Consider the following 19336-nt stretch of genomic DNA (forward strand, 5'->3'; position numbering starts at 1 on the left):
AGTCTTTGTTTTACTATGGTTGCAAATATCAAAAAATTTCTATATGTGACAACGGCACCAGAGTTAAGTTAGGGTTTTTCAAAATGCTGACACGCCGAGCTCAAAAGGTTCGCCATTACTGGAATCCTTGTTCTGCCACTAGCCAGCCAGGTAGTGCCAGGCAAGTTCCTCACCCTCCCCAGGCTTCTCTGGTGAGGCAGCAAGCAGAGCGACCAGAGGCACCAGCGTATCCAGGCGGGACCCCTTCCCCACTGGCTACCTGTGCGGCCTCGACCTTCTGACCTCATAGTTGTGTGAACATGCCATGAGCCACAGCGCCTGAGACGAGGGAAAGCGCTCTAGAAGCTGTTATCCTCCTTCATTTGGAAGCCACACCTCTGGCCCACCCTAGGCCCTGAGCCATGGTCCACAGCTCTGTGGCTCCCCAGGCCAGTGCTGAGCAAGCACCTGGGTGTCACTGGCTCCATTCGTGGGTGGAAAGAATTCTGCTATTGTCCTTTTAGAAATGGACATGGTGGTCTGAATATTCAATAAGCAGACCTCACCATTTAAAAATGTAAATGCAGCCCAGTCTGTAGCATCCAGAGCTAAGAAATGTCAGTGAAATAAAGGGGTGAGGGTAAGGAGGCCCTGCTGACACTCTGGGAACTCTGGGAGTGGAGGAAGGTGGCCCCTATGCACACTGATTGCAGGGTGTGTGGGCTGTGTCTGAGCTCAGTAGTGGAGGCCTCGCGCCCACTCCCAAACACTCAAGCTGCCCCGCAGAGCACAGTCACTTGTGTGTCCCTTTCGGCCAGTTGGGGGTGTTACGAAGAGGGCTGTGGAAGGGGGTTTCAGGCCAGGCTCTAATCAGGAAAACTGGTACCTTTCCTCATTTCCAGGGGAAGTAAAGACAGAAGGTACTGCCCTTGGGTCTGGGGATCTGGGTTCAAGTTTAGGTTACACAGTCAGCCAGCTAGCTCTGGGGTAGAGCCAGGTTCCCATCTCTCAGTGGGAACTGGGGGGCTTGAGGTCTAGTCCTTGCTCTGCTACTAACCAATTGTGTGTGCCAGACTGTCCCTCTGCCTCTCCATTTCAAAGTCTCATCTCTCTGCCTCTGTCTGTTCTCTTCCCCCTCTCTGAATGCCCACATGTGCATGTGTACATACGTGTACACACACACACACACACACACACACACACACACACACACAAACACACACACGCTCTTCCTGGAGAGGTGGAAGGCTACCTGCTTACGTCAGCTGGAACACTTCTTTAAAGCACACCTCATTCAGAGGCTGGGACATAAATCCCGGCCCTGGGCTGTGACCCCCAGCAGGCGGTGGCCACATTTAATTTAGAGGCTCTGCATGTCTGAGCCATTGCACAAAGCTGGCTGGCCCAGACAACGTCAGGACTGCCGGGGCCTGCTGAGAACAGGGGTCCTGGGGCGCCTCCTCGCTGGGAAAAGGAAGAGCGGGGCAGGTGTTTCATTTCCCTCTGGCTGCCCCGTCATTAATTAAGAGAAAGACTCAGCAAGTTCATGGGGCAAGGCTGGGATTCCCAGGAACATGGGGTGGGGAGGGGGTGTATGGAGCGGGCTTTAGACCATGGCGGTCCTGGCTCCAGTCAGACCCCATCCCTTGGTGCTGTGTGACCTTGAGCATGCACCGCTGAGCCCCTGTAAGATGACTTCAGAGCCACCAGGGCCCTGAGCATGTGGGCGGCTCTGTGTCACGTCCAGGCACACCTGAGCCGCAGGGCTAAGTGAATGTTGGGAAGATGATTCTGGGTTTTGCCTGAGACCATTTTCTCATGGCCTGCCTCTTCCAGGGTGTGATTCTGAATAGCAAATACTGTTGGAGAAGAGATTCTATGGGAAACGAGTCAGAAAAGTGGCATCAAATTGGACTTTCCAATAAGAGATGAACCTGAAAGAGAACCTGGATCCACCACCTAACTGACCGGAGGTATCAGGGGCGGGGTCAGCCCCCCCTGGCTGTGTGCTCTGGGGCAGGCAATGCTCCCTGCTCAGTAGGGCTGAGTGGAAAACAGTGGCTTAGAACGCAGGCTCAGTGAACATCTGCTTGCGTTGCCGGGCTCTGGTGGTGGGACACACATTTTCACACATATCTCATTGAAGCTTTCCTGCAGCCTCGAGAGGTACTAACATCCTTGGTTCGCAGACGAGGAGACGAGGAGTGAGGCCGGGAAGGACCTGGGAGCGGTGGAGCCAGGAGTGAGCTGGCCTGTGGGAATTCTGAAGCCCCAGCTTTCCCCTGGCTCTCGGCCGCTTCCAGTTGCCTCCCCCCAGTTGAAGGTCACGTTTCCCTCTGAAATATGGATGTAAGGACCCTTTGCTCAGCTTCATCAGTGATGCTCAAAGAAATCCTTCCTTCCCAGAATGCCTTGTTCTTATCACCAGGTTACAGCTGCCCAGCTGCCCCCAGAGAGCACTGGGCAGACTGGCCTTCGGGGCAGAGGTTCAGAGGGTGGCAGGGGATGTGGGGGAGCCAGGGCCTAGGAGGGAGCGGGGGGGGGGGGGCAGCTCACCAGGAGAGACTCAACAACAAGAATGTGGTGCACGTCTACAGAGTTGCATGTGCCAGACTCAGCCTTCACTGACGCCCGCAACTCTGTGTGCTGGATGCTGTAATGACCTCGTTTTTAATTGTGAAAACTGAGGCTCAGAGAAGTTAAGTCACTTGCCCAAGGTCACTCAGCTAGACAGTGGCAGGGCTGGGGTTTGAACCCAGGCAGTCTGGGCTCCTCACAATTGCCCAGCACTGCCCCTCACCCATCTGTGACAGCAGGAGTCCCAGGCCTGCAAGCTAGTCCCTTTTCTGGGGAGCCCTCTAGAGCCCCACGGTGAAGATGGGGCCCGCAGTGTGCTGCCCCCACCCAGAGTGGAAGGTGCTGTCCTGCTGGGTGGGCTCTCACGGAGGAATCCATTGCTTTTCCATCTTGGAGGATGGCAAAGCTTGAGGTCCTTGAGCCCGTCCCCTTCATTACATAGATGATGGGTCCCAGGACCCACCCACAGTCACCGTGCATGTGCTGAGGTCGTCAGCACCATGGGCTGGGGCAATCCTAAGATTCTGTTTCCCTCTCTCTGCAGCTCCCTTCTCAGGTACTCTGTGGCCAGTCCTGTGGCTCAGGGACACCCAGGCTGGGCCCCTGCACCCAAGAGGCCTCAGGAAGTGAATATTTTGGAGATGTTCTAGGTGCTTCTGTGCCCTCATTTAATCCTCACGGCATCACTAATAATATCCCCATTTACAGATGAGGAGATGGGGGTCTCAGGGCTGAGTATCTGAGTGGGCCTCTTTCACGCATATTCGATTTAAAACTTGCTAAAACTTCACTGGGAGATACAGGACCATCTCCTTAATTTGTAGGGCCCAGTACAAATGAGGGAAGCTCTTACTCAAAAGTTATTAAGAATTTCAAGCCAGCAACAGCCGAGAATTAAACCAAGTGGGGGGGGGGGGGGTACTTCTAAGTGCAGGGCCCTGTGTGACAGCCCAGTTGCATAGCTGTGAAGCTGGCTCTAGAGAGGTGTTATCACCATTACCATTGTGCCATTCAGGGATCCGAGAATCAGAGGTATAGTGGCTTGTCCAACATCACACAGCATTATGCTATGGCTTAGAACCTCACAAACTCTCCCTCCTCAGTTCCTGCATCCTATTACCCCCTGCACATCTGGGGACCCAGCCCAGAAGAAGACAGTGGGAGAGCAAACCTGCCTGTGAATCTCCTGCATCTATATATTTTTTCCTTGTATTTTACTTCAAAATAGTCTACAGTTGTTTTAATATAAAAACAGGGTAATGCCTTCCAAATCCTTAAGGACTGATGATCTATTAGAACACATCCTGAGACTCTGTGTACCCCATGGTTCAGGCAGGAGCCCCCGGGCCCTATGGGTACCCAGGATTCAGTTGACAAAGCACCATCCTAGGCAAAAGATCAGAGCACAGGCCCAAGAACCAATACTGCACAATACATGTGCGTCTCCCTCCCCCCCTCCCTCCTGCTGGCTTCGAAGGAAACCTCCTCCAGGATGGCCCCAGACCCAGATGGCGGGAGCCTCCACAGGCGTGGTGGAGATGCCAGATCTCATTATTCCACCAGAGAGAGAGGGGGGAGCGGGCTTGGCTCCCTCCCTCCCTCCTGGGGGATGCCCCAGCCTGTTCGCAGGAAGAGGAGGGCGGTAGTGCCCTGCTCACCCAGCCAGGTTCACTCACCACGCTAACTGGCACACGTAATGGTTGTTAATACGATCTCATTTGGGAAGGCGGGTGCACGGGGTCTCTGGGGTGGGGTGTGGCGTGGGTGGAGGAGGGCCGCTAATAATATGGCCAAAGGGAACTGGGACTGTGGCTGAAAAGCCGTTTGGTTTTGGTGCTTGCTTTGCAAAGACTTGAAATCTGTTGTGCTGCTGCTCTGTGTGTGTTCGTGTGTGTGTGTGTGTGTGTGTGTGTGTGTGTTCGAGTGCGGGACCAGCAGGGCCAGTGGGCATGTGCACAGTGCAGGGCTATAGGCCCACGGGGGCGGGCGAGATGAGAACACTGCTTTATCCCATCTAAAGGCAGCACACAGTGGTCTAATTTGGAGCAAGCAAACAAAGGCATCTATTTTCCCCCTGACTAACTCACCCAGCCCCTATTAACACTAATTAGGAAGACTGGGAATTCCCCATAACTTCGTAATTACGGCTAACAGACTTCGCAGGGGCCAGGAAGGAAATGGAACACCCCATCCTGTTTTCATGGCCAAGGTGACGATGGCTCAGGTGGTCACTGTGACCTTCCCACTCCTCCAACCCTCCAAGCACTGGCATTCCCTCCCCCCCCCCCACCCCCGCAGGGATCCCAGGTGACCAGGATGGCAGTCTAATGAGGTGGGCAGAGGGGGGTACGGGGGGTACTGAGGCTCTCACTGCCTCCTTAAGGTGAGGAGGCTGGGGCGCGGCCTGTGGGGAAAACCTGCTGGTGTTAGGGGCCGGGAGAAGGGAGGCAGGAGCCAAAGGAGGATGCGGACTGACCTCAGAAAAAGACCCCCATGTGGGCCTTGGAGGAGTGGACAGTCCCCTGTACTGACGTTGACCCACTGCAGCCAGCTCAAGCCACGTGACCTGGGCTGCCCACCCTGCCCCTGCCCGCCCTCCCTCTTAGGCCCTGTCCATTAAGATGAACCATATTTTAAAGGCGGCGCCAAAGAGCTGCCAAGATCACAGCAGTGACTTCACAGTCATTAGGCCCCTTCCCCAGCCTGCCGTACCCTGCAGCCAGACGTCTTAGGAAACCACAGTGAAGCCATTACAGGGACCCCTCGGCTGCGTGGCGGCAGGACGGCCACTTCTGCCAGATGACAGGCGCGCGGCTTCCCAGAAGCTCATTCAAGCACACAGACCCTCCCTTCAGCCTTCCCTCCCCGGCCCTGCAGCCCCAACATGCCAGTGAGTCCCCTTCCCCCAGTGTCTGCTGTGCATCTGCCCCCACCCCCAGGAAATGCTGTCCGTCTGTCTAGGGCGTGGGGCCTGGCTCCGCTGCCAGAAGACAGTTCTTTGTTCCTCCCTGTCTGCCCAGAAGCTGAGATCCTCCGTATATTAGTGGCAGCTTAAAGGCCACTTCCTCAATCAGATTAAAAAGGGCTAATATGGTACCAAATACTAACTATCTGACTGTGGGTGACTTTCTTTTATTCTTTACACTTTCTTTTTTTCTTTGTGATTTCTTTTGTTCTTACAAAGAACATGTATCGTTAATTTAATTAAAGCAAACTGTGAAAGGTCCATGTAAGCCCCACACTCTGAAGCTGCCAGGTCTTCTCAGATGCTACAACCAGGGCCTGCAATACCTTGTCTCCCTCGGTCTGCCCGGAGAACTTCTTTTCACCCTTCACAGCCCAGCCTGACGTCTCCTCCGCCATGAAGCCTTCCCTGATTTCTCCAGCCTAGGCAGTGGTCCCTTCTCATGAGTTCCAATGCCCTTATTTTGGAGATGAGGAGACAAGGCCCAGGGAGGGGCAGGGCCTCCCCAGGCCTCACGGCACGGTCACGGGTGATGAAGTCTGCACTAGAACCCAGAAGGCTTCCTTTACAGCATGGAGGGGCCTGGGGTGGGGATGCGGTACATACTCCACTTGACCCTCAACTCCCCCTTCCTTCCCCATAGCCAGAGCCTGGCCTGACCTCCGTCTTTGTTTTCCCCAGGGTACTCTTCTCCCAGCCTCCAGGGGCACACATCACTGTGGTATGAGTTAAGCAGGAGAGAATGGCCTTGTTGTTTTTCCACAAAGGGGAGTAGGGATGGAGGCACAGGGGCCTTCCCTCCCTCCCTGGAGCTCAAGGCTGTGTCTGAATGGCCATCCCATGAGGGCCAGGCAGGCCTCCCTGCCCACCCAGCTCGCGTCCTGGGCCCCTCCCTGGCTGGTAAGTTGGAGGCCTGGCTCACGCAGGGCCACACTGCTCTGGGACTGAATCCCAACGTTGCCACTGAGCAGCTGTTGTTTCGTAGATCTGAGCCTTATCTTTCCTAAAAGAAGCTACCATTCCGAGGCACTGCTAGCAGCCCGGGTGCTGGTTGGGTGTTGTATGTGCGCATGGCTCACCTTTTTTCTTTTTTTCTTTTTCTTTTTTCTTATGGCTCATCTTCATGACACACCTGAGGCAGCTATCCTCCCTCACATTTCACAGGTGAAAAACTGAGGCTCACAGGACATGAAACCACTTCCCCAAGGTCTAGAGCCAGAAGCGACTGCTTTGGAACTTGAGTCTGAACCCATTTGGGGCCATAAGCTCGTCTCCCAAGACAGCTATACAGACTGGATGAGCTCATCGCCCAGGCCAAGTGCTCCACGGACAATAACACACTGAACCTTGTGCTTCTCATTCTCATTTCATGAGAATAAGCACTGCGGCGAACTGAACTGTGGAGTCAGCCAGGCTGAAGGTCAGTGGGGAGGCGAGGCTTCCTGGGTGAGGACCAGGCAGGAGTTGGCAGACCCCTGGCAGCTCCTAGCCCAGAAGTCCCAGGGCCCAGACTTGCTCCTAGCCAGGGAGTATTGTTTGAGAGTAAATCTTATTTTACCCTCCAGCTTAATCCAGACCAAGATCATCTTTCCCACCACAAAGCCCACAGCCAGAGAGAGGTCAGTCAGCCCTTTGCCACTTGCCGAATTGCAGGCTGGGAGCTGTGTGGGACATCAGCTCTGGAAAAGCCTGAGAAGTGGTCTGGTATTTGGCAGCAGCATCGAGAGACTGGATCTGGGCTGGGCTGGCAGCCCCATGAGGGTGAAGGAGGTCTGGGCCCAGGGGCTGGTTCCAGGGGTCCCAGTTCTGCCCAGAGCCTGCTCTCCCTGCCCCAGGGCAAATCTAGCTGGGGGGGGGGGTGCAATGCATGCTGCCCTCCTGCTGCACGCTGAGCCCCGCGTGGCAGGGAAAGCAGAATGGGTCAGTGGCTGCCGGACCCTCTTCCTTTCCAGTTACCAGGCTGTCTCCCTCCCTCCTGCCTCTTCCTTTGAAGTGTGGGCAGAATGGTTCTTGTTCCAGCCAATGGCCCCAACAGTCCCTAGCTCCCACCCCCGTTTCTCTAAAAAAAGGGCCACCAGAGAGGAGGGGTCCGGTCCCAGCAGGTTCCATGCTGTTGAGGATTGAGGATCCTCAAATGGCCCAAGGGGCCAGCCTGGGCTGAACCCAGCCTCTGCCTACCCTCTCCTTCTCATATCCTCCCCACCCAGCTGCCCACTGGGGAGTGCCAGTCAGGCCAGACATAGACCCGAAGGACAACCGATGTACCCTCACCCTGGTGCCAAGTGTCCAACTAGTTCTCCCACTCGTTCCCATCTCACCATTTTCCTTTTTCGCCTCTGGAAACTTCCAGGAGGATACTTGTGAAGAGAGGTGATCAGTGTCCAGTCTTTGGAATCAAGAGAGACGTGGGTATGAATCCTTGCTCTGTTCTAGGCCTGTGACCTGGGTCGCCTTAGTTGCCTTCTCTGTGCCTCAGTATGCTTACCTGTAAAATGGGACCGCCACTGTACTCTCTCAGTGTGTAGGGACGACGGACTGAGATCATAAATGTAAAACTCTTAGCACGGTGCCTGACCAAGACGGCTATCATGCTGGTTCTTCCCAGGGTCGAAAGGGAGGTTTCATTCAGAGCTAAAGGCACAAAGATCATTGACCTTTAGGGGGCTGGATGGGCCCCTTCTCTTAAGGACCATGCCCACGGCACCAGGCTGCTATCTTTGGTTAAGGATGTGGGAGTTGGGGGTGGAACGCCACTGGATGTCCTCCACTGTGCTAGGCCCATCCCCTTTTCACAGAAGAGGAGACAGAGGCTCCGTGGTACAGAGTTTGCCCAGGAAGGCACAGCTCCTATGTAGAGTGAGAACGTGTTCTCATGCTTCCATACAGGGCTCGCCCCCACCCCACTGAGCCCCTCAACCCCCTGTGAAGCATCCCATTGGATGTGGGAGTGCCATCCCATTCTGCAGGTGTAGGATCCCAGGTCCAGACACAAGTCGCCTGCTGGCCTGGAGCAGTGGGGCTGGCATGGACCAGCTCTGCCCCGGGGCAGGCCCAGCTCCTGCGAGCCCCTGGAGGGGCTGGTGCTGAGGCCTGTGAGTGAGGCCTATCAGCCCCCTCGTGGACAACAGCAACCCCCCGCCCTGCGGGAGGCACCTGCTCAGAGGGCTCAGGAATGGTGCTTCGTATCCAGGCAACAGGCACAGCTCAGTCCTCTTCAAGTCACAGGCCTGCAAGTCAGGACAGCGCTCCCGCAGACCTCCCTCAAGTGGCTAATTTTCTGCCTTCCAGAAGGAAATAAATCTTAAGGAGTCCAGACTCCTTGGCTCCCCAGACCCTGGAGGGAGGGGCTTCCAGCCACATTTCCCTGAACTGTCCTACCACGTAAGCCTTGCAAATGCCCCTCCGGGTCCAGTCCTCTTCCACGCTGTTTCCTTTTCTCCCATCTCTCCCCACCTCCCTTGTCCAGGTTGGATGTCAATGTGGGTCTTGTCAACCAAACTAGACACAATGGGTGGGAATTACAGGAAGGCAGAGTTCACCTCCATACAAAGATGAGTGCCCCCACCCGGGAGAGGACTGGAAATGTGGTTCAGGTTCTAAAAGATGCATGGGAATCAGAGAGACCCCCGGGAGAAATCCTGGCTTCCCCCACACCCTTGCCTGTGTGATTCAGGCTGAGTGCCTCAACCTCTTGGAGCTGCAGTTCCTCAGCTGTCAAATGATGCCATCCCGGAGGATGGGCCCAGAGGTCAAGTGACCTCAGCAATCCTGGCACTTAGCTGGGATCAGGACATGCGCATTTCCTTCCGTCTCTGGGGGCAGTGAGCTGCCTGACCCTGGATGTATTAAACAGATGTCGGCGGGTCCTAGTGTGCGACGGGGTACAATCTCGCACTTTACTTCTTGCACTGAAGTAAAGATTGCACTCAGTATCTCTGAGTTTTTCCAACTCTAAAAACACACACGACTTGGCCTAGGCTGGCCGTGGGAAGATGGGTATATCACTGAGTACACACAGTTACCCCCGGCCCCCCACACACATGGTGTGTGATCCATCCATATGAAATGTCCAGAAAAGGCAAAATCTATACAGAGAGTAGATTGGTGGTTGCCTGGGGCTGGGGGTGGGGACGGGAACCGATGACCAATGCATAGCAGATTTCTTTTGGGGGTGATGGAAATATTCTAAAATTAGATCGTAGGGATGGTTGCACAACTATAAATTTACTATGAGTCCCTGACTCATATCCTGCAAATGAGCACATTTTATGGTGTGTAAATTCTACCTCCATAAAGCTGTTAAAAACAACAACAGCAAAACAGCACAATCACCAACAAAGCAGAGGCCGGAGGGGCCAAGGCCATGGCTGAGGGCGATGGCCGCACCCTGTGGTGGCAGCGGCAAGCTGACTTGAGGTCTCTGCCAGTCTCCACGACTTCTTCTCTGGGGTTTCACGTGGGCACTTTCTTGTCATTTAAAACCCGAGGAAAGGGAACAGGCCCACCAACAGACCTCTTTAAACATCGGAAGCAAAGTCCAGGCGCTGTGAGGAGGTGGGGTTCAGCAGAAGGGTTAGGGGCCAGGGATGGTGCAGCAGGAGGGAGGAGCCTGCAGGAAACTGGTCTCCCAGAAGCCCTTGGAGAGCAGGGCTGGGTGGCGGCTCAGGCCACCTGTGGTCTGGGGTCCCTGAGCGAGGGCAAAAGCCATGGGCCTGGTCTAGCCTTATCGCGAAGGCATTGGTGGGTCTGCTTGAGAGGTAAAGCAATGAAACCAACCTAGAACTGAGCAGCTACTCTGTGCCAGGGAGGGACTGACATTTATCTTGGTGATGTGACTGGCTGTGAGACCTAGAGGTCAGCAGAGAAGACCTGGGGAAAGATTTAAACTGCTCATGGTGGTAAAGATGCCTGGTTTAAACCTCTCCACAAGTGAAAGGCGGGCATCTATCAAACCCATTGTAGATGAAAGGAAACCAGAGCTCTGGAAGGTCAGTCACTTGCCTGAGGCCACATAATAGGTGGCAGGGGTAGGATTTGAACCCAGGACCTGTGCAAAGCAGAAGAATAACTTTCAAAGCAATCTGGACATTGCTCTTAGTTGGTAGTGAGAGCCCCATCACTAGAGGTATGCAAGCAAAAGCTCGATGATGACCTCTCAAGGTGTGAAAACGGATGACTTTGAAACCCCTCCCAGTCCAGTTAGTGTGTGAGGCTACAAGTCCTTGCCGACTATTTCACATGAGAGTTAAGTCTATACTCTGAGTGAAGCAGGAAGGCCTGAGCCCTCCTGAGGGAGGGGACTCATGGGGAGGGCCCAGCTGGCACCTCCTCAGTGGCAATCACAGCTGCTCTGAATGCTCACCACAAATCAGCACTGATTGCTGCTTGGGGCTAAAGTGATACCTGAATACACACAGGCCCGGCCCGGGCGCCATCACAGGGCTCCAAGCAACTCCACTTTAGCCTAAACCCAGCCCCAGGAGTGGGTGCCCAAGAAGCAGGAGCTGCCAGTCCAATGGGGCCCAGCCTGGCCCTGCAGCAGCGCCTGTTTCATCCCTGCCCCCCCTCCCTCTCCTCGGTGCTGGGCTTCCCGAGGTCCCAGCATCCTGGCTGCGGTTTGCAAGCTCCCCCCTCTCAGCCCTGGACTCACCACAGGATGAGCTCATAGGAGGCCCCTTCCCAAGTGAGAGCCCCAGGCCTGGGAGAGGCCCCACTGTCTTTCATGTGCCTGCTTGGCCCTGAGAAGGCAGTGAGGAGGCGGGGCCTCTGAGGAGCGGGGTGGCCTGGTCTGGGCTAGGGCCTCCCCAGTCACCTCCTCTCATGGGGCTCCTAAGCCAGCTTTGAGGAGGGACCCAGGTGAATGACAGAGCCTCCCTGATCCACACCTCCCGTCGTCCACCTGCGTCCCCCGGCTCTCTCCCACCTAGCTCCGTCCTCAGAGGGGTCCAGATTTGCTCTTGCAGTTCTTGTGCGTCAGCTCCAGGTCAAGAACCCAGACCTGCAGATGGTACCTAGGTCTCCTCCCCCACAAGAGAGAGAACATGGAAACTTGGGGTGGAAGGGGTTTGCAGACACTAATTACAGGGCAGGACACTTCCAGATGCTCCTAAGGTACTGAGACAGAGGGACAGAAGTGGCTCCCTGGGCTCCAGCACTCAATTGGCTCAGCTCCCCTGAGGGAATGTTCTAGCAACAGGGCAGGGCTTCTCCAGGACCCAGGGTATCCAGCCCCACTGTGTCTCCTCCCCATCCATTGCAGGCTCAGCTCTGCCTCCAGAGGCAGCCTCAGCCTCCACTCTCCCCACCATCTTCCCAGGGCTCAGATCTTCCCACCTCCTCTGCATAAACCCTTTCAAGGCTCCCCAGCACTTCTGGGGACCCACCAAACTCAGAGCACAAGAGGCCTATGGACCACCCCCGCCTTCCCCCGCCCTCTTGTCACTCCACCCCAGCGGCACCTGTGTAGCTCCTGAAATGCTGCTGCCCTGTCATGCCCAGGGACTTTGCATGTGCTGATCCCACCGCTAGGAATTCCCTCCCCTCTCCTAAGTCACACACAGTTTTATTTGTCACCTCAGTCATTCATAATCCAAGCACCTTCCCCAGCACCTCCCTCTCCCCGGCATGGGCCCCAGCACACCTTCTAATGTGCCACCGCCTCGCAGTATATTAACCTCCTGCCTCCTGCCTGTTGCTCTCAGTGGTTCCAACTTGAGCTTGCCTCCGAGTCCCCTGGACGGCTTAGCAAAGCCCAGATTGCTGGACCTCAACCCCAGCCTCCGATTCATTAGGTGTCAGGGAGGGGGAGTCCGAAAATCTGCATTTCCATTTCCAACAAGTTCCCAGGCAGTGCTGGGGCTGCTGGTGTGGGGACCACCTCTGAGAACCGCTAGTTAAACCCTTATCTCTTTGAGGTCCACCTTGTGTGACATTTCACCTTCAGTCTCTGAAAGAGTCTGGTATAGTTGCTGCTCAATAAACAAATGAGTTGGAAGGTGCTGTTTCACCTGTTGTAGCCAATGTGGTGGCAGGAGAACGTGCGGAGACCATCTTTCTGATTTGTTCTCTCTGCTGTGGGCAGTGTCCCTCCCTTTCCAAGATGGTGGTTAATCCCTGGGTCCTACGCCTGGGGACGGCTGTCTCCAAGGCCAGCGCAGCGATCGCTGGGCCTAGGAAGGCAGGCTGGAGCCCCAGGAGGTAGAACACAGGGCGGAGCCTGTGAGGGAGGGGCAGAGGCAGAGGCTGGGGAAAGGGCTGGGGGACATTGCAGGAGTCAACAAGGAGATGTGGATTTTGTGGGATCCAAGAGCTACAGGCTCAAGCGCCCTGATCCCGGAACAGCCTTCCCAAGAGTGACAGGACCCTGAGGTGCCTGAGAGAGGCTGGGATTCTGAACACCCAAACTCCTGGCCTGCAGGTGCAACCAAAGACCACACGCCTAGATTGGCATGGAAATGGCTGCCACCCACTTGCCCTCACTGGGCCCTGAGGCTTGGCAAATGGGCCTCTCTGTGGGGTCCTGAGTGCGCTGAAGCCAGGCAGCCTCCCCCCAATATTCCGGGTCACGCAAAGGCCCCCAAGTTTCCTACACAATCCTAGGGGGCCAGTGTCCTCCCTCCCCAATGTGACTGGGATCGAATGTCCTTCAAATGGGCAAGGGGGGCTCAGCAACAGTCAGATCTAGAGAAATAAAGGCAGGGGGCAGTTTGCACCCTCGTGTTGGTAAAACTCAAACTTGCCCCAGTCCATGAGCACCGACGATGCTCTGGGCCGCGTGCTGGGTAGGCCCTGGCCCCTTCCTGATGTGGGAAGGAGAGTGGCAGCCGAGGGCACAGGTGTGGAAGTGAGTGATCACCTTGCCAGGAACAAGGCATCTGAAACTGGACTGGGCCCTGGGGCTCTGACAGAAGAGGGGGCCCGGGCATGTGGCCAGACACAGTGTCAGTGCACCTGTCCCTCCAGGCCTGGCCCCATGTGGCACGCCTCACACCACTCCCCTGGCCTCAGGACACTGGGGCTCCTCCAGGTCAGAGCAAACAAGAGTCAGAGATGCCAGGCTGCCCAGAGGACAGGCTGTGCCTGGGTCCAACAGGACCACCGAGGCACCAGCCTCGGGACTTCTGGCCTGGACTGGCCACTGTCCCCTCCTAACTGCGTACCTGTCCGCTGTCCTTAGGAAGAAACAAAGGAGAAAAGCTCTGACTTTGGAACATTGCTGGGAAAGGGAATGAGAGAGCTGGCCATGAGAGGGCAGGGGGTGGGGGTGGGGGCTGCATTTGCTTTTTAATTTAAGTCTCTCTGGATCGTTTGAATTTTTAAGGAGCATGTTTTACTTCTGAAATAACAACTTTAAAAAAATAATGTGTGTCTTAAAAGTGCAAAGCATTCTGCAAAAATATGTCTGGAAGAAAGAAGTATATGCAACAACTAGCTTAAGGGGGTCATTAAATAGGCCATCAGCATCCTCTCTTGAGCGTTCCCCACGTGCTCAGAGCTCTGCGCCTCGTCTTAACACCCATTATTTAATCTAATGCTCATCAGAGCCCTGGGAGCTGGCTGCTATTAGTGCCATCATTTTCAGGATGAGAAAATAGAATTTAAGAGAGACAAAATAACATGCCCGAGGCCACCCCACCTCGGAGCTGGGGTCTGAGCAAGCTCTCATCCTTACATCAGGGCACACGCCACGCCGCCTCCCACGACTGAAATGAGAAACTGACAAGCCCAAAAGCCATTTGTTTTGCGTCCCCTCCATGACTTGGAAACTACTAATGTTGCACAGGAGCCAAAATCAAACTGTTACCGGTGCCTCCAACCACCTTGGACACTTGGACTGAGGCTAGGAGAGCAAGTATTACAGTGAGTCCACTGTAATCCGGCCATCTGTCCACCCTTCACCAACCACTGATGGAAGCCCCCGGCATGCCCAGCTCTGCGCTGGATGCTGGCGACTACAGAGGGTGAGAGGCTCACAGCCACCAGCAAAGGACCAGGTGAGCACAAGGCGGATTGGACCCCGTGCACCTTCCAATCTGTAGGCTTTGCGTCCTTCAGAAATATCCAAACTCCTTGCAATTTGGGATCCAGAGGCATTAAAGGAGGTGAGAATGAAGCATAGCCCTATAATCCATGCCCAGTGGTGAGCCAATCTTCTCCAAAATACTTTAGTTTGCATAATGCTGAGCCAGGAAATTCAATCCATCCCTTCAAACCACCTAGGTACAGGGCCAGGCCGGTTCACTGGGGTGGACTCTCCAGCATTTCCCTGTAACCTCAGCCCCAGCACGGAAAGGGAGGGCTTATGCAAAGCTCCAGGAGCCCGTGTACTAAAGGGTCATGAGTTCGATTCCTGGTCCAGGGCATGTACCTGGGTTGCAGATTTGATACCTGGCCCTGGTTGGGAGCATACGGAAGGCAATCAATTGATGTGTCTCTCTCACATGGATCTCTCTCTCTCTCTCCCTCCCTCCCTCCTCCTTCCTCCCCTCCCTTTCACTCTCTCTAAAAAATTCAATGGAAAAAATATATCCTTGGGTGAGGATTATAATAGTGTGAAAAGTAACTGACACACATCCACCAAGTCCGACTGTAATTCAGTGTTGACTGAGACACTGGACAAGGGACTGGGGGCAAGACATGCAGTGGAGGGGTCCTGCCCTCAGCAGACTCCCTGAGAGTGGGGCCTTTCAGCTTTGCTCCCCCTCAACCCCCAGCAAATGAAACAGTGCCTGGCACATAATAAGAACTCAACAGTCACTGGCTGAAGAAAGGAATGAATGAATACTCATTGCCCCGGGAGCATGGAGCACACCATATAAGGCAGGGTGATGCTGAACACTGAGCTGTCTGCCTGATGAGTCAGAGCTGCAGAATCCATAGGGGCTGTGGGGGGGGGGGGGGGGGGGGAGGGAGAAAAAAAAAGAGAGAGAGAGAGAGAGAGAGAGAGAGAGAGAGAGAGAGAGATGAAGGCCAAGAAGGTTTGTGGTTGACCCAAATCAAGCAAAGGACAGATCTTAAAAAGCACTCGGCCAGTTGCCTGGGAGGCAGAAGCATATGCTGTGGTTTGCCATCTATTTTTTTCTGCAGAGCAATCTTTTTTTCAAATGAAATCATACACCGCACCCTAAATGCATCACAGAGGCTGCCACGGTGGATGTCAGCTGGGGCTGCGAGGCTGGCCCGCTTGCCTATGCCCTGGAACCCCACACAGGCCCCTGGGGCCCTGGAAGATGGGCTCCCACTTAGTCAGTGACTTCCCTCTTCCCCTCCCTCTCAGAGGCCCCAGGAAGTGGTGGCTGAGGGCAGGGGGTGGGGTGGGGGCTATAGCTGCTCTTCTGGGGGCTACTGAGAGCAAATAAATGCTAAAATAGCTCAAGAAACTTCACCCAGCCAGGAGGTGGGGGTGGAGTGGGAATGGGGCAAAGGGAAAAAGAAAAAGGTCCTTCGAGCAAGTGGAGGGGAACCCAAGGCAACCTGATACAGGGTGGCTGAGATGGTGGGGTGTATGTGTGTTTGTGTATATATGTGGGCATGTGTTTTTGTGTATGTGTGTGTATATAAATGTGTGTGTTTGTGTGTATGTAAATGTGTGTGATTCTGCCTATGTGTATGTGTGTGATTCTGTGTATGTGAATGTGTGTGTGTGTGTGCGTGTGTGTAAATCAGGCTTCCAGATTCCAGATCCACGAAACCGAGGTCTACCTGTCAGAGGTCACAGGCAGGACCTGCTTGGGACAAATCAGCCCTCCTGCCCGCTCCCTATCCCCCCCCCCCCCCTCTAGGGAGCATCCGCTGTTTTGTCTGCCCACATTCCTTCCTCCTTTTTCTGAAGATTGTACTTGGGCAGATGACCACCCAGAGTAAAGACTCTAACTTCCCGTCTCCCCTGTGGCCAGGTGTGTCATATATCTACCTTCTGGCCAGTGGGACATGAATGCAAGTGACATGTGCACCCCCTTAAAGGATGGGGCGCCCTCTCCTTTTCTGATTGCCCCTCTTGCTGAGCAGAATGGAGACAGACACCACCGTGGGCCATCGCGGATCACGTAGACAGTGATGGAGGAGTCACAGGACAGAAGGAAACTCGGCCTCTCATGCTTTTGTGTAGAAGAAACCCCTTAGCTCAGTGGTACTTAGAAAAAAGCATCCTCTCTTTTGTTTAAGGAGCCGTGACTTTGGGGTTTTGTCACACACAACCAAACCCATATCCCAACTAATGCAAGGACCTTCGCGGATTGTGCACAATCTAGATAAAGCATCTCCACGAATCCCTGCAGTCAACAAACAACGGCCAATTTGCTCTGCTGGGATCTGGGGATTCACCTACGACAGACAAGCCCCTGCCCTCACCGAGTCTACATTCCAGTGCGAATGTGGACTCCACTCCATCCATGTGAGAATCAACTAGTGACAAGCTGACAGGGCAGGCACACGACTAGTACAGTAACAGCTAACACTTACTGGGTCCTGAGCTTACCGGGTGCCCATCCTGTTCTCAGTCTTTTTCACGTGTTACCTTATTTTATCTTCACCGCAAACCCAGAAAGTGGGTGCTACTGCTTCCTTGGTTGACTGAGGAGGGGGTTGAGACACAGAAAGGTCTCAAGGCCACACAGCTAAACACTGGTGACTCCAGGATTTGAACCCTGGTCTGCTGGACTTTAGAGCCTTAGCCACTCCTGCTAAAGAAGGGACTAAAGCAGGGCCCTATGACAAAGAATGACAGGGTGCCCTGCTGACGGTTACCACTAGCAACAACAACAACGAAAGCAGCATAACGCCCCGTGCGGAACAAGTCTGAACTCCCTTACCTCAGTGGCTGGCGTCTGGAAAAGGCTTGTGTCCGCGTTTCTAGAAGCCAAATTCAAAGGGTTCACGTCGCTTTGACGACAGTGCCAGTAGCTCTTGCCACTGCAAGCTCCGTGCTGTCCAGGAGATGCCCACCTGTTAGAGACAAACAGAGCCGGCTGTGACTGCCTCGTTGGGGGAGAGCTTACTGGCTCACGCTGCCTGAGGTCTCTTGTTTTTGTTTGAAATGCTCTCTGGGCCCCGAGGAGGCCGTGTGATGAGGCAAAGACTGCAGGAGTCTGAGGTTACTCATCAGGACTGGGAAGCCAGACAATTCTAAGACGCAAAGATATGCATATGCCTGTGTGTATGCCCGAAAAAAAATACGTAAGCATCTCGCTGCGTCTAGCACAGTGCACTTTGCAGAGTGGGGATGCTCGACAAATGTTCATGGCTTGCTTGAATGTAAAACATAATTTTATACGTCCAAGCGAGGGGGTGGGAACTGCGGGAGAGTTCAAGTGCATTGGAGGAAAGATCCTTGCTCATGTGCAAATGCATTCCCGGAATGCTCCACTGAGCCAGCCCAACGGCATCGTTTTACCAACAAGGAGAATGACACCCAGAGAGGGGCAGTGACTTGTCCAAAGTCACACAGCAAGTTGGTGGCAGAGTGAGGCCTAAACCTGGGGTCTCTCCGGTTTCATGGCTAGGTGCTCTCTCCAGGGATGCTCCCTTCTTTGCAGTTGTCAGCCTTGCAGCCCCTGGAGCAGCCCAGGGCGCACAGCCAGGGTCTGCTGCCTGCCTGTCAGGTGCATGCTGGGAAAGGCCAGGGCCGAGGAGGGTTTCCTAGCTGTGCTTAAGCCGGGACAAGGTGTGGGAGGCAATGCCCACAGTAGCATAAGCTTCAGAGGCAGGTGGATCTCGCCTCATGCTGGGGCAACCTCTCTCCAGAAGTGGGGCCCCAGGCAGCTCAGGGCGTGAGTCTCCAGGTCTGTAAAACAGGGAGAATGGCAGCATTATCTTCAAGAGCTGCAGGGGGTAAAAATGGCTTCCATGAGTCTGTAAAGCCTTCAGTAGAGCATTTGGCATACAGCAAGCGCTCAATACATGTTAGGGAGGCAACACAGGAGAGTGCAGTGAGTGCCTGCGGGGGAGGTGGGGCACTGGACTGGGAGTTGCTTTTTGTCCTTGGCACGTCTTTAGACAAAACCCTGTCCATTCCACCAGTTATTTGTTCTCTCTGATCCACCTGACCCCTCTTCCCTGCCTCCCAGGGACCAGTGCGGGCCCGCACCCAGCCTATCTGCTTCTCCCTCTGGGCTGCAAACTCCCCACCTGCCCACGGGACCCCAAGCCCCGGCCCACATTTCACCAGCCAGCAAAATGCAAATGTCATTAGCGCTCTGCAAGCTGGTGAACGCTAATGTCACACCAGATGGCAGCCAGTGCGTGAGAACTGGAGAGGGGCGGAGCGGGTGGGGTGGGACAAATCCCCAGGAGAGGTGGCATTCTCCGCTTTTTCCAAGAGGGTCTGATAGAGGAAGAAAGGAATGGCTGCAGGAAAGAGGTGACGGCGGAGACTGTCTTAGCAGCGTGCTATGCCGCTGTGCCGTTCTCACGGGCTCACTGCGGCCGCCCGTGGTCCCGGCTCCAGCCCCATCCGGATGGCGTGTGTGTGTCCGCCTCTCTGGGCCTCCTCCCAATACCCTTGATGAAGTGGCTCTTCTGAGGTGACCTCCAGCCTCCATCTTTCGTTTACACCCCAGTCCATGCTCCCTCACACCTATTAGGAGAAGCAGACCACTCACCCCATTAACAGACCCATGGCCAGGGGGGTGGGGGGCTTCATTCCCAGGAGGCCCCATGGACCTGCAGGCAGCAGTCCTGGGGTCCCGCCCCAGATGTGAGCACTCAGGCACACCTTCTTCTCCGTGGGGCCCTGGCTTCTCCCTGTGAGAGGGGGTGTGGGACCCGCCACCGTTCCCTGCAGTCTCTCGGGGCCAGGTCTAAAGCCAGGGCTCTGAC

At 54.9% G+C, this 19336-nt stretch overlaps 1 protein-coding gene across 1 annotated transcript in view; it reads right to left on the reverse strand.

Moving 5' to 3' along the window:
• TSPAN18 (tetraspanin 18) overlaps positions 1-19336 on the reverse strand; it is a 145602-nt gene that overhangs the window by 27813 nt on the left and 98453 nt on the right. Inside the window, exon 3 of the mRNA XM_059709588.1 lies at positions 17332-17464. The gene's annotated coding sequence lies outside the window, so the exon portion shown is untranslated. The remainder of the gene's footprint in view (positions 1-17331; positions 17465-19336) is intronic.

Source organism: Myotis daubentonii, chromosome 9, assembly GCF_963259705.1.
Source record: "Myotis daubentonii chromosome 9, mMyoDau2.1, whole genome shotgun sequence".
Classification (NCBI taxonomy): domain Eukaryota; kingdom Metazoa; phylum Chordata; class Mammalia; order Chiroptera; family Vespertilionidae; genus Myotis; species Myotis daubentonii.